Source organism: Salvia splendens, chromosome 14, assembly GCF_004379255.2.
Source record: "Salvia splendens isolate huo1 chromosome 14, SspV2, whole genome shotgun sequence".
NCBI lineage: Eukaryota > Viridiplantae > Streptophyta > Magnoliopsida > Lamiales > Lamiaceae > Salvia > Salvia splendens.
Window position 1 is genome coordinate 19,675,707 of NC_056045.1, and position 15,678 is coordinate 19,691,384.

The window sequence follows — 15,678 nt, forward strand, 5'->3', positions numbered from 1 at the left end:
ATTTTATCATCCGACGGTTATAGATTGGTGTCACGTGTCATTTAATAATGCAGATTTTCAGTTGAATAATGCACACCGACTAATAATGCACCATTATAGTGTAATAATGCAGATTTTCAGTTGAATAATGCACACCGACTAATAATGCACAATTATAGTGTAATAATGCAGATCATCTGGACCATTAATGAATGAGATCTAACGGCTCATACTAAGAAGAATAAAGGATCTAAGAGATGAATAGGAGAATAATGTTCCCCTATACATACATATATATAGGAAAATGATCAATACAAAATGATCAATACAAAATCCAGACCATGAGATTTGACAATCCAATGGTCAATAATTAAACAAAAACACGGAGGGTCATTGTAAAGCAATTTTAGGTCATATTATAAACTTTGGGTTTGAGGTCATGTTAAGATCATTTCATGTCATCCTTACTATAATGACGTAAAAATAAGCTTACAATGACCTAAAAATGACTTTGTATGCTTGGTTCTGCATTTTTGTATTAAGAATGGTTTTGCATGGATCAAAACCCCATATATATATATATATATATATATATATATATATATATATATATATATATATATATATATATATATATATATATATATATAGGGTAGTGATCTATGGCAAACACCTCTTAACCAAATAACTAGAGAACAAATAATAGCCACAAGATCAAAAAAATCAATGGCTAATATTTCTGTAGAAAGCGTAACAAATCGTGCGCAGGAATCGTAATCGTAAATATTAGTGGAGCTGCACGAGGCAGCGCAGCTTCTGCCTACAAAGCTTGCGTTGTTGGATTTTCCATAGGCCACCGCCATGTCGTTGCAGCCAAAGGCAGTGAGCACGTTCTGCGTCGACAGTGTAAACTGAGTTGCTGACAGATCAATGATCAAGCTTCGGCTTTCTGACGAATTGTAGCAGTTGAAAGCTAATTTTGGGTAATTGACCCTAATCTGGGTTAGGTTAAGGTCGTAGATTTCTGCATTGAGAGCGGAGAGGTATGCTTTGGGGGGATTCGTCGACGTATTGCAGCTGATATTGAAAGATTGATTCATGTAGCAATTTCGCCCAATTCCGAATGGATATGGAATCGATAAATTCCCACATTGATCCACCAAGCATTTGCGTTTAGGAACTCGTATCAAATCTAATCATCATAATGTTTCATAAAGATTTAGGTATAATATCCATTTAAATCATTCAAATTCTAGTCTTTCCTATAAATTAAGTTGAAATATTAAATCACAAAATTGTACATTAATATTAAACAAGAGTGAAGTAAAATCATGCTAAGAGTGATGTGTTTTGTAAACAAGAGTGAAGTAAAATCATGCTAAGAGTGATGTGTTTTGTAAACAAGAGGGAAGTAAAATCATAATAAGAGTGATGTGTTTTGTAAACAAGAGTGAAGTAAAATCATAATAAGAGTGATCTGTTTTGTAAACAAGAGTGAAGTAAAATCATAATAAGAGTGATGTTTTTATAAATAAGAGTGAAGTAAAATTATATAAGAGTGATGTGTTTTGTAAACAAGAGTGAAGTAAAATCATAATAAGAGTGATGTGTTTTGTAAACAAGAGTGAAGTAAAATTATAATAAGAGTGATGTGTTTTGTAAACAAGAGTGAAGTAAAATCATGCTAAGAGTGATGTGTTTTGTAAACAAGAGGGAAATAAAATCATAATAAGAGTGATGTGTTTTGTAAATAAGAGTGAAGTAAAATCATAATAAGAGTGATGCGTTTTGTAAACAAGAGTGAAGTAAAATGGAGTATCAGAGAGAGATTAATGGATTATGATCACCTAAGACAACCATCACACGATTGAGCGAAATGATAACGAAAAGTGACAATACTTGATATCGAATATTATTTACTTCAAAAGCATATTCTTCAATCTTTATGATCTAAAAGTTGAATTCTTGCTTCTTTGTTAAATTAATCATACTTCGCAATTCAATCATCCTCTCGACCAATAAATCACAAGAGTGCAATGGAATATTCTACCACGCCTTCAACCTCTGCGCCTGTCTTCGCGTGATCTGAGTTTAATAAATAGGAGACATGATCGCGCAAATCCTATTCCAGATCGGATTGCATTCCGGTGCACAATTTCATGAAATTGATCTGAGACATCGAGATCACACGCAGAGGGAGAATGAAATCTGGGAGGGGGATTCACTTGGAGATTAATTTAGAGTATTAAAATGTGTGGCTGAGATTTGTTCTCTAGTTATACACTTAAAATTAGTTATATCTTGATCACTAACCTATATATATATATATATATATATATGCCCTTGGATCCTTGAATTGGATGGTTATGATGATCTGCATTATTACACTATAATGGTGCATTATTAGTCGGTGTGCATTGTTCAACTGAAAATCTGCATTATTACACTATAATGGTGCATTATTAGTCGGTGTGCATTATTCAACTAAAAATCTGCATTATTAAATGACACGTGGCATCAATCTAACCGTCGGATGACAAAATCGTGGGGCTGAGATTAAAAAGAACAATAGAACAAAAGATACAAAAAGGAAATGAATACATCTCTCTCTCTCTCTCTATATATATATATATAGAGTAGTGATTAATGTATAACTAATCTTAAGTGTATAACTAGAGAACAAATCTCAGCCACACATCTTAATGGAACAAATATTATTTATTTTAATTATAGAAAATATGCTGAGGGTAATTTTGGAAATTGCTTTCTTAATTTAAATCTGCGATCAAAACATGCAAATCTGCGATCAAATTACTCCACAATCTGACCGCCACCGTGTGCCGATCTCTGACCGCCACCGTGATGCGTCGGAGGCGCTTCGGCAGAGAAACGTGGAGCTAGAGAGGGAGCTCCGGAGCAGCCTGGAGGAGAGTTGTGGATTTTGATGCATCATCAGCAGCAACGCCGTCGCCAGTTCCGCGGTCGCCGTGGCACTCGCCGGTGCCCGATAACTGCGATGCCTTGCAGCGGTAGGGTGGAAATTGGCGCAGTTAGCTAAACAATAGGCGTGGAGTTCGAATTCTGTGGATTTGTAACGAATTTGCTGGCCGATCTCGATGCGGAGATGCTGGAAATTAGGGCGGGCGATGATGAGGAGATGATGTTTTTTTTGCTTAGTTTAAAGTTGATTCATAAAATTCACAAAAGGCAGTGAGTTTTGATTGCCCTGAGTTTGAGGCATTCGGGTTTATTTGCATTAGTTTTGATTATGTATGAAATGAAGGCAATCAATTATTATATGTGAATTGTGATTACTTCAATTTAGATTAAATGATTTCTACAGATTTATTTATATAATATAAAAGAATTATTATTTAAAAGAAAGAAAGAAAAACCAAGCTTCACTCTTGTTCACAAAACACATCATTCTTACTCTGATTTTACTTCACTATTGTTTACAAAATACATCACTTTTATTCTAATTTTACTTCACTCTTGTTTACAAAACACATCACTCTTATTCTGATTTTACTTCACTCTTGTTCACAAAACACATCACTCTTATTCTGATTTTACTTCACTCTTGTTCACAAAACACTTCACTCTTGTTCACAAAACACATCACTCTTATTCTGATTTTACTTCACTCTTGTTCACAAAACACATCACTCTTATTCTGATTTTACTTCACTCTTGTTCAGAAAACACTTCACTCTTGTTCACAAAACACATCACTCTTATTCTGATTTTACTTCACTCTTGTTCACAAAACACATCACTCTTATTCTGATTTTACTTCACTCTTGTTCACAAAACACTTCACTCTTGTTCAGAAAACACTTCACTCTTGTTCACAAAACACATCACTCTTATTCTGATTTTACTTCACTCTTGTTCACAAAACACATCACTCTTATTCTGATTTTACTTCACTCTTGTTCACAAGACACATCACTCTTATTCTGATTTTACTTCACTCTTGTTCACAAAACACTTCACTCTTGGTCAGAAAACACTTCACTCTTGTTTACAAAACACATCACTCTTATTCTGATTTTACTTCACTCTTGTTTACAAAACACATCACTCTTATTGTGATTTTACTTCACTCTTGTTAACAAAACACATCACTCTTATTGTGATTTTGTTAACAAAACGCATCACTTTTATTCTGATTTTACTTCACTCTTGTTAACAAAACACATCACTCTTATTCTAATTTTACTTCACTCTTGTTTACAAAACACATCACTCTTATTCTAATTTTACTTCACTCTTGTTAACAAAACACATCACTCTTATTCTGATTTTACTTCACTCTTGTTTACAAAACACATCACTCTTATTCTGATTTTACTTCACTCTTGTTTACAAAACACATCACTCTTATTCTGATTTTACTTCACTCTTGTTTACAAAACGCATCACTCTTATTGTGATTTTACTTCACTCTTGTTAACAAAACACATCACTCTTATTCTGATTTTACTTCACTCTTGTTAACAAAACACATCACTCTTATTCTGATTTTACTTCACTTTTGTTTACAAAACACATCACTCTTATTGTGATTTTACTTCACTCTTGTTTACAAAACACGTCACTTTTATTGTGATTTTACTTCACTCTTGTTTACAAAAGTGATTGTTGGAATGAATTTGATATTCCTTCTTCTTCTTGGCAGATTTTCGCTTCTTCGCACCTGGTTTTTTTTTTTATGTTTTTCATGTTTTTTTATGAATAGCTAAAGAGACTTCAATTACAATATGGTTAAGCGTATCAACAATACTATTACGATATTAATTAAAAACTAATTTGTACACAGCTTTCGCAGAAACCAAAATCAAATGGATCAGCTGAAGCCAAGTCCGCTCAATTCAAGGCCGCTGACACCGATCAGCTTCATCGAGAGAGCCGCCACCGTCTACGCCGACTGCACCTCCATCGTCTACGGCTCCACCACCTACAGCTCGAACCGCCACTCAATCGCGGCGGATCTCGACGGAACGCTCCTGATCTCCCGCTCCTCCTTCCCTTACTTCATGCTCGTGGCGATCGAGGTCAGCCGCCTCCTCCGCAGCCTCATCCTCCTACTCGCCTTCCCTCTCATCGCCGTTTCTCAATGAATTTCTCAATGAATTCAATTTTGCACCTAACATGATTTTGGATTTAATTCGGTCTGCAATGACAATAATACCCCTGACTTGTTATTATGGAGTAAATTTGTGATTGAGGGAGCTAATATCTCATTAAATTCGAAAATTAATATTAGCCCTTGATTTTTTTGATCTTGTGGCTATTATTTGTTCTCTAGTTATATGGTTAAGAGGTGTTTGCCATAGATCATGACCCTATATATATATATATATATATATATATATATATATATAGGGAGCGTTATTCTCCTATTCATCCCTTAGATCCTTTATTCTTCTTAATATGAGCCGTTAGATCTCATTCATCAACGGTCCAGATGATCTGCATTATTACACTATAATGGTGCATTATTAGTCGGTGTGCATTATTCAACTGAAAATCTGCATTATTACACTATAATGGTGCATTATTAGTCGGTGTGCATTATTCAACGGAAATTTTGCATTATTAAATGACACGTGGCACTAATCTAACCGTCGGATGACAAAATCGTGGGGCTGAGATCAAGAAGAAAAAAGGAGAAAATATGCAAAAAGGAAATGAATACATCCCTATAAATATAAGGCGAGTTTTAGCCTTATTTTAAATATTTGTGAATTTTAGGTAAATTTTTGAATATTTATAAAATTTGGCTTTTAATTGTAATTTTGTATTTAATTTGTGTATCATTAAATTGAACTTGTATCACATCCGTGCTATGCACGGTCCACTTTATTCTCTTCAAATATGAAATATTTTTTTGAAATAATAAAATTATATGGGGTCTAAAATTATAATGTATTTAATAAAAAATATAAATAATATATTTGATTAAAGTAGTGAATTTTATTAAAATAAAGTTGCCATATACAAATGATGAGCTTATAATAATTTGTTTCACAAATTTAAGATGAGAAAATTTTATTATATAATGATGATATTGAAAAATGTACATAAATATAGAAAAAAATATATGGATAGAGTAAGTTTGAAAAATAAAATCAATGTACATTTCCATATTTTTAATAAATATGACCACAAATTAAATTAAATTAAATTATTTGTATTTTATTCATATAATTTAATATGTGCATTTAACTTATAATGTACAATTAACTAAGTAGAAACGTAGTAGAACAATGTAAGAGATTGAGCCACAAAAGTTGCAAGTCAATCAACATTTAGTTTACTTTTACTACTCAAATAAAACATGGAAATTCAATTTTCTTGTAACAACATTATTGATTATGCGTTTAATTATTTAAATACCATTAGCTATTTAAAATCTTTTCAATTCATCAGCTCTTCTAAAACCTTTTCACTTCTCTCCGTTACTACGCGAACCCAAAAAATCTTTTCACCTCCCAAACCTTTTCATTTCTACTTCCCCAAAGATTACAATAATAATAATAATAAAAATTAATATTCTAGAGGTTTGATTAGTAGTGGAGTACTACTATTTAACTTCAAGTTTTTAAATAGGTAATCAATATATCTTAAAAAAACTTTATACTTCCACCTCTCAATTTAATTTATTTTCAAAAACCTTTTCATTTCTACTTCTCATAATTATCACAAAACTAAATAAAACCTTATTATTATTATTATTATTATTATTATTATTATTATTATTATTATTATTATTATTTATTAACATTGTGATAATCATCTAAAAATGCAAATATTTAACTTATTTTCTTATATTATTGTAAAAATGTATGGAAGTATGTATGTTGCAATCATTTCATCATATACATTACCAATCTGCATAATCTCCTCAAATGAATTAAAATTAAAAAGCATTTTAATTCTATGAAAATATGAATTAACTGTTGAGTTATAATTGCAGGAGCAAGTTTACGTTGCAATAATTTAAGATTGCACTAGTGAGACACTTCCTAATCGAGCTTCATTTCATTGCAATATAGTGACCCTATACACTAAAAACTCAAACCTTGAAACCTAAATCCTAAACCCTTAACTTTAAAATATACTCATCATGACAAACAAAATGAGTCAAATATCAATAAAATTCTCGCTCCGCCCCAGTTCAATTTTACTTTAGAGATCACTTATTCTATTTTGGGGGTTTTAGATCTGTATTCGATATCTTACACTGGGTCGGCCTACTTGATAATTCTTACCGATAGAAGAGGTTTTTTACCTAAATCTTTGTTGTAAATCTGTTTATATGCTTATATCAAGAAAATGCAATATTAATTAAAAAAACATGATGACCTTCTGTTTTTTTTTTCTAAACATCAATTTCATAAATTAAAAATGAATTGGCACTCATTAATATTATTAGTTGTCAATCAATCAACGATTCACCTATTAATTTCATTAATTTTGTGCATCTAATTTTATAACAATTTTTAAATATCATATTTTTGTTAAACGGCTAAGCTAACTCCTTAATAATTCTTTCAAGCGCATGATATATATCCAACTACAACAACTTTATAAAGTAAATGATTTATTATAATTTGTTTATTAATTGTATTTATATATTAAATATACTAAAAATTTAATACAAATTTCACTAACTTTAAAATAAAATACATTAAATATATTATTAACATTTAAAGATTACATAACATATACCACAATACTAATACTATAAAATAGCTAACATTATTATATAGTTTTATTGTTCTTTTAAGATCTTGGATAATCACAAAAAATTGAAGATAAAAGATATAAAAGTTTATTCTTAGTTTATAATAATGTAGATATTAGCTAAAATCAAATGTGTAGAAAAAATTATACCACTATTATTTCATAAATATCGCCCTTCTCGCTAGTAATTATTTAGCCCAAAATAATGAAGTCCAATTTACAGTTAGAGATGAAATCCAAAATCTAAAAAAATTGCCGTTTACTTCTATGTTTCTTCCCAAAAATATTATGCGTCCTCACTTATTATTCTTGATGAAAGGTTCTAGTCCAACCTTTATTCGTTTCCAAATTGAACTAGGTACAGTTATCATTCTCTATTCGAAAAATACTCACACAAAGAGGACGTGAATGCAATTTTAAAAAAAAAGGAGTTTTGCGTTCTTTCTCCGCCGGTGCATTCTCATTCCACTTGGCGCACCGTCGTCCCTCTTTGTCCGCCATCCACGATTCCAGGATCTCCGGCACCACCCGGGGATTCTACCTATCAAAACGCACAATCTATTCCCTCCAATCACCGCTTCTCGATCAATCCAGTGATAGTGCGTCTTTTAAGCTGCTCGATCGATCTCATTTCAAGTCCTTCCATGCGCCTTCCCAAAGCTCTACAATTTTGTTAGACATTGAAGGAAGAGAATTGGAGAAGGAATACGATATATGCAGATGGTTTATATAGAACCAAAGAACCAAAGCAATTTGGTTTGGTGCAAATGAAAAGTTGTAGTGGCTTTAATATCTTAAATAATAATGCATGCGTTTCATTTAGCTCATCCTATAATTTGTTTCATTATGATTTTGCAATTGCTTATGGAGAGTGCCAAATCCTCCAATTATTATAGTTTATGGGATCGTTGAGTCTTTTGGCTTTCCATTTCTTTGTAACCCCAGCTTCCATTTCTTTGTAACCCTATTAGCTATAACTTAATTGTGATTAAAAGTTATAATATGCATTTAAATTAACCACAATGGCATTTTTGTTAAGTAACGCTTCAACTTTTCTTAATTGCATTTACTTCCCCTGCACAAAATTATTATTCAAAACGTCCCAAAACTCCCATTTTATATATGTATAGATGCAGTCATGATATTCTAACTGTCAATTACTCATAATTGTATTAATCATAATTCAATTTAAAAGTTTGACTGTACAAATTATACAAATTAAATTTCCACAGAAATTTTACAAATTTAAACGTATAAATTGATCAACCCAATTATATAAATACGAGATAATTCCATACTTATTTCATACTAATAAACTTTTGATATATTGATAAATTATTATACATATGTCGTCAGTTACTAGCTAGGAGAGATATGATATCATTAAATTGTGAAATTGGTGCATTACTCATTCATTTGAAGTAACGGAAAGTGTTGCCCATTCCATTTTCTAAAAGTTATTATACATACAATTGTTTATATTATTGCATTCTTAAATATATTTAACATTTAACACCTAAAACTCCTAATTTTGTTTCCATTTTCACTACCTAAATTGTTGTTTTAAAATTTATTTTGAATAATTTGCAGGGATTAATATAGTGAAAGTTGAAAAGTTTTTAAATTTCTTTATCATAAATGGAGGAAATTGAAAGGTTTTAGAATAGCCCCCAATTTATTTGTTTGGATTATAAATACATGGCAATTGATATAATTCACTCAACCTGCTATTTTCTACAAAAATTTTGCTTGGTTTTAGGTATTCTTCTGAATCTTCTACATATTGTTTTTGCTTTTAATAGTATATATTTATACATTGTTAGTATGACATAAGTTCATGTTCCCATCAAATAATTTTCTAAGTAGCATCAAATTTAAATATATGTGTTTATATGTACTGTTATTATTTTTTGCTTAAAGTTCTTATATAGATGAAGGCAATCTGACACGATGCAGAAGATGACACCGGCACGGGGTGATGAAAGTGCTGGAGATTGTGACCGAAAATGGTGAGGCTATTGGAGATAGAGACAAGGGTTTAGGTTTGGGAGAGAGTAGATGACAATTGATAGTTTATAATTCACTCACTCACTATTTTTTCTTCTGAATCTTCTACATATTGTTTTTTGCTTTTAATATATATTTATACATTGTTATTATGGCATAAGTTCACGTTCCCATCAAATAATTTTCTTAATTAGCATCAGACTTAAATATATATGTTTATAACATATTGTTAATATGTATATTATTAGAGATAGAGACAAGAAGATAAAAAAGATGATACCGGCACGGGGAGTGCTGGAGATTATGACCGGAAAATGTGAGACTATTAGAGATAGAGACAAGAAGATAAAAAAAGGTTGGGAATAGAAGTAAGATGGATGCGTATTGGAACAAAAGAGAAGATGGAGACGGGTTAATTCTTAATTAGAACTCCATAACTTTTTATTAATTCTAATTAGTTGGTCATTTATTTTATTGAGAAATTTTTGTTGAATTTACTAAGCAATATATTTCTACAAATTTGTTGATTTCGAATGTTATTTGATTTTATATAGTTGTATAATGAATTTTTGTTATATATTTTAAGCATTTAGATTTCATATGATGATATTTTTTTATTATTTTATATAATTATTTAACGGTGTAATATAGTTGGGGAAAATTAACGCACGGGTGTGATACTAGTTTTTCTTTAAAAGAGAATCTAAAAATAAATATTCTTATTTTATTTTACAACATAAATATGGATCCTTATAAAATGTTACACCCCTATAATAATATCCTTATAAGTAATCAATTGCTAATTAGAATTCTCAAATTAAGACCAAATCTTATCATTAGATTAGAAGATATAGTGGTTGAAATAAGGATTATATTTAAAATTAAAAAGTTTTTAGAAAAACTTAAAGGGTATATAGGTCAATTCTTCTATGGTAGTTAAAACTAACCACTTTTTCTCTTCTCAAAACTTGAAATTTACGTAACTATCTCGATTTAAATTATTTTTTCGTAAAAAATATATCAAATTAAAGGTAATTTCATAAGGATTCTAACGAGATCTCAGTTACATATGTTCCGATAAAGATCGGATGATGAAATTTTATAATTTGTATTTTAATTTTCAAATATGTTGATAAACAGATTTAATATCAATAAATGTATCAAACAATCTCAATATAATGCATGTACCATATCAATAAAACTATGTTGATATTTTCTGGTACTTGTGTTAAGATTCTCATGTCACTATGTTGATATAAAAAAACCGTGAAAATTATTATGTTATAACAGATATACTATTTTACCCTTTTATTGATATTTTATCTACTATTTATTGAAATTCGTTTGCTTTGATCTTATCCACTCATTTTAAGATCTAATGGTGTATGATCAGTCTTGGTTATGGATTGGATAGTATATGCATTTTAACATGACCCTATTCTTACATATCTTTAGTTACGTAATTTAATAATTAAAAAAATACTTTCTCTGTCGTTAGAAAATATACAACATCCACATATCGAAAAATAAAATAGAAACATTTGAAATGACGCTAGTTTTAATACACATTTGGTAAAATAAAAGAGATCATAAAAAAAAGTAATTAGAGTTTGTTAGTGGAGAATGAGATTCACCTCATTAGAGAGAAAAAATGTTTCCTTAAATAGAATTGGTCTATTTTCAAGGGACATCCCAAAATGGCAAATGTAGTCTACTTTCCAGGGACGAATGGAGTATATAGTACTACTTCCGTGATTTCAAAAGTCACAAGATATGTGGCTAGGGATGTCAATCAGGCTAACCTGTTCAGATTTGGGCCAACTCACTCGGGTTGCCGGGTTATTTGGGTGCGGGCTATTCGGGTTATCAATTTTTCATGTCATAAATTTTCAACCCTAGCCCTAACCCGCCGGGTTTCAAGCTAACCCATCGGGTTGTTCAGACCTAAAAATCCTTCGAAAATAATCTCTTGTATCAAAATTTTCCTCTATAAAATGATTTTAAATTTTTTACTTCTTAATTTTAGAATTATATAAAATCTTCAAATATTCATAGTTTTCTTAATAATAGTTGGAGAGAAGCCTTTCATCTCGATCAACTACAACATAAACAAAGATAAATCAAAATTAAATCAATCAATTTGAATTAAAGCTTGTGTTCATGTCATTATTTTGGCATTGTTCATAATTAGTTCTTTATGAAAATTAAAAATCATACCATACATGAATCATTAATAAATGATAAATATATTGATATCTTGATGGATTTAGTTCTTACTTTTGTCTTGATTGACTTTAGTGGTAGTAAGACAGAAGTGGCAGATGATGGGACGATGGAATAATGAGTTAAGGTGGAACTTGAAAGTTGATAGTATAAGATGAGTGAAAGTTGATAGTGTAGAATGTCTTAAAGAATAATAATGATTGTGTCACATGAAATTCAAAAATACAAAAAATCCCTAAAACTTAATATTTTTTAGTTAAAAGTTGCAACCCATCGGGCCGACCCAAAACCCGTTCGGGCTACTCGTTTAGCCCGTTTTGTATTCAGGTTACAAAATTACATCCCTAACCCACTAATTTTAGCGGGCTATTCGTATCAACCCACGGGTTTCGGGTTGGATTGACATCCCTATATGTGACATTTATTAATAGTAAATACTACATCCGTCCGTTAGTAAATACTCTCTCCGTCCCAACTTAATTGTCACTCTTTTCCATTTCGATCTGTCCCAACTTAATTATCACACTTCATTTTTACCATAAATGGTAAGTAGGTTTCACGTTCCACTAACTTACTACTCACATTTTATTATAAAAACTAATATAAAAAAAATGGGTCTCACATTCCACTAACTTTTTCAACCAACTTTTCTTTACATTTCTTAATACACGTGCCCACTCCAAGAGTGACAATTAAGTTGGGACGGGGGAAGTATACTTCATCTTTTATGTTTCTTCTAATTCTTCCTCTACTTGTATGTGGTTAGTTAGCTCTAATGATGAGTACTTCCAATTATAAATCGATAACAATACATCCACTGAGTTCAGGTCATAGCATTCTTCAATTCATCAAATGCTTATTGTGTCTCCTTTTACCACACAAACTTAAGAATTTTAGTACTTTATCCGTCTCAAGGTAGTTGGGCATTTCTTTTGGTCACGGAATTTAAGATATTGATTTGTTAAAGGGTAACATAGAAAGAGTAAAGTAAGAGATGAAATAAAGTAAGAGAGATAAAAAAGATGGTAAAGTAAGAGAGGGAATAAATATTTTAACAAAAAAGGAAATGACTCAACTACCTTTGGACGGAGGGAGTAACATTCACCGGAGCTCGAACCAATTGCCCATAACCTTTCACAAATTTCTTGTAGTAGTCGGTTAGCTTAAAAAAACTCTTCACTTTCTTGATAGACTTATGAACATTGAGAATTTAGTAAATACTCCAACATTACTTGAGACATTTCATTTTCCCAATCGTTTTGAAAAATGATAGTAATAATTAGTTAAACAGGTAATTAGCATCTTCAATCTCATCAACTCTCTTGCAGCAACAGTAAAACAAACATCGGGTAGATGGGATGCTAATCTGCAACATGTTCCGATCATAAATAAACGAAACAAAATTAGATCATTATAAAAAAGAAACATAAATATATGGCATACAAATAACAAAGTTTACTTCAATCAAACTTCATCTTTTCTAGTCTTGCTTGAAGTTGAACCGAAAGCGTCGACTAGAATCCTAGTATCCACAGGAACATACATACGGTCAACTAAGTATTTCGAGATTTTGCAGTAACCTCTATAACCCCACTTGCGGCCCCATGAATTTTGACAAATATAATATTTGACTCCGCCCTCACGTCCATAGCCAACAATGGTTATGGCATGAAACAACACGTCCTTCGACGTAGTTTTAGCTTTAAAAATTCTAGAACCTATTATGATATTTTTTGAATTCATTTGTGAGCACAATAGAACCGGTCAGTGGTTGCTTACACAACACTTGTTCAACATCTTTATAAGTTTTTATGTGTGCAAAGTTTTTAATCCAATATTTTTCATCTTATACCAAAAGTGAATGATTTAAAAATTCAATTTAAAGAGTTTTTTTTTTCAAAAAATGCATATAATGTAAACTTGCTGACATATTTTATTTCACGTTCGTCTATTTTCACAACACCATCCCAGTTATTATCACAATGGTTCATATTTTAAATATAATGGGTCTTCCGTCCACCGATAAATGTTTATGGGGCTAATCCATGTTCATTGACATAATCAAATGAAGGACGCTTGAAACGATACAAATGGTCCATGAACCCTTGAACTGAAACCAAGATAAGAATGTTACATATACACGATGGTAACAAATGGAATAGGGATTAAAGGCATTTTCCACTCAATCCAGACTCAAATGGAGTAACATTCACCGGAGGTCAAGCCAGTGGCCCGTAGTCACTCACGAAGTTTTTAGTAGTAATCTACAAAGCCCTCAAAGAATTTAGCTACAAAGCCCTGAAAATAAAAACTCATCATACAAAGAAAACTCATCTTCCATTAAGTTTAAGCAAATATGCACTATAGGTTGTCCAATTGATATGTAATGCACTATGTAAACAAGGGAGACATGTTTATCCATTATTATGGTACCTATACACGATGGTAACAAATGGTAAAGGGATTAGAGGCGTTTTCCACTCAATCCTGACTCAAAGGGAGTAACATTCACAGGAGGTCAAACCAATGGCCCATAGTCATTCACAAACTCGACACCTCATACAATAATGTCTAAGTTCATTCCTGCTAGGAAAAAGGCTCTGGACATATTTTCATATTCATCCTAATTTAAAGATTGGTCCATTGTTCAAAGAGGTTTACATTTTTGCATATATTATTTTTGCATATAACTTTTTTTTTAATTAAATTTTACTTCCTCCGTTCCATAGTAGTGGAGTTAATTTGTCATTTTAGTACGTTCCATAGTAATAGAGTCATTTCCCTTTTTAGTAAAAGTCAACACATTTCTTCTCACTTACTCTTCCCTTTTTCTTACTATATTCTCTCTATTTTTCCCTCTCTCTTACTTTATCTTCTTATTTAATACATTACACATCACTTTCTTAATCTTCGTACCGAAAAGAAATACTCAAATTACTATGGAACGGGGGGAGTAATAATATAGGCACGTTGTTGTTTGCTGTTGAAAAATTGCGACCGCATTCTCCCAGTCCGAGACCAACGAAAAACAAGTGAAATTTTAAATTAGATTCTTTATTTTTAGTATGAGCATTGCCTTAATATCAATAAAAGTTAATTTTTCCTTGTTTGTTGTTGGACTTAGGGCTATCTATTTGGTGTTATCGCGAAGATGTAACAATGTATGGAGAAGAGGTTGCGAATAGGGTATCTACATGACTTGTTCAGTTCAAGAGTTTATGGACTATATTCATTGATTCAGACATTCAAAATGTGTTGCAACTTCGGATCCATTTAATGTTTCTTGAAAGGGTTTACATGTAATTACACAAATTCATTTAAATATGTTAAGAAACATGACATATCTTCAGAATCAGTTTATCCGCGACTTTCTTATCCATCTTCTTTAAGATATGAACCTTGTAATGGTAACTGAGATGGTATTGTGAAAATGTGCGGACGTCAAGTGAAAAAAACAGGTAAAATTTACATTACCTGCATTTTTATAAAAAAATGTAATTTTTTTAATTGTTGACTTTTTGTACAATGTAAAAATATTTGGATTAATGGCTTTATAAGTCTGGAAAACCATGATGATGTAAACCGATGTTGTATAAGTAAATGGTAACCGGTTGTGTTTTGATCATATATATGTTTGATGTAGTAGGGTATGAATTACTTTTTTTTCTACATTTCAAACTCCAATTTATTAATTGATAAAGTCTTACCAAAACA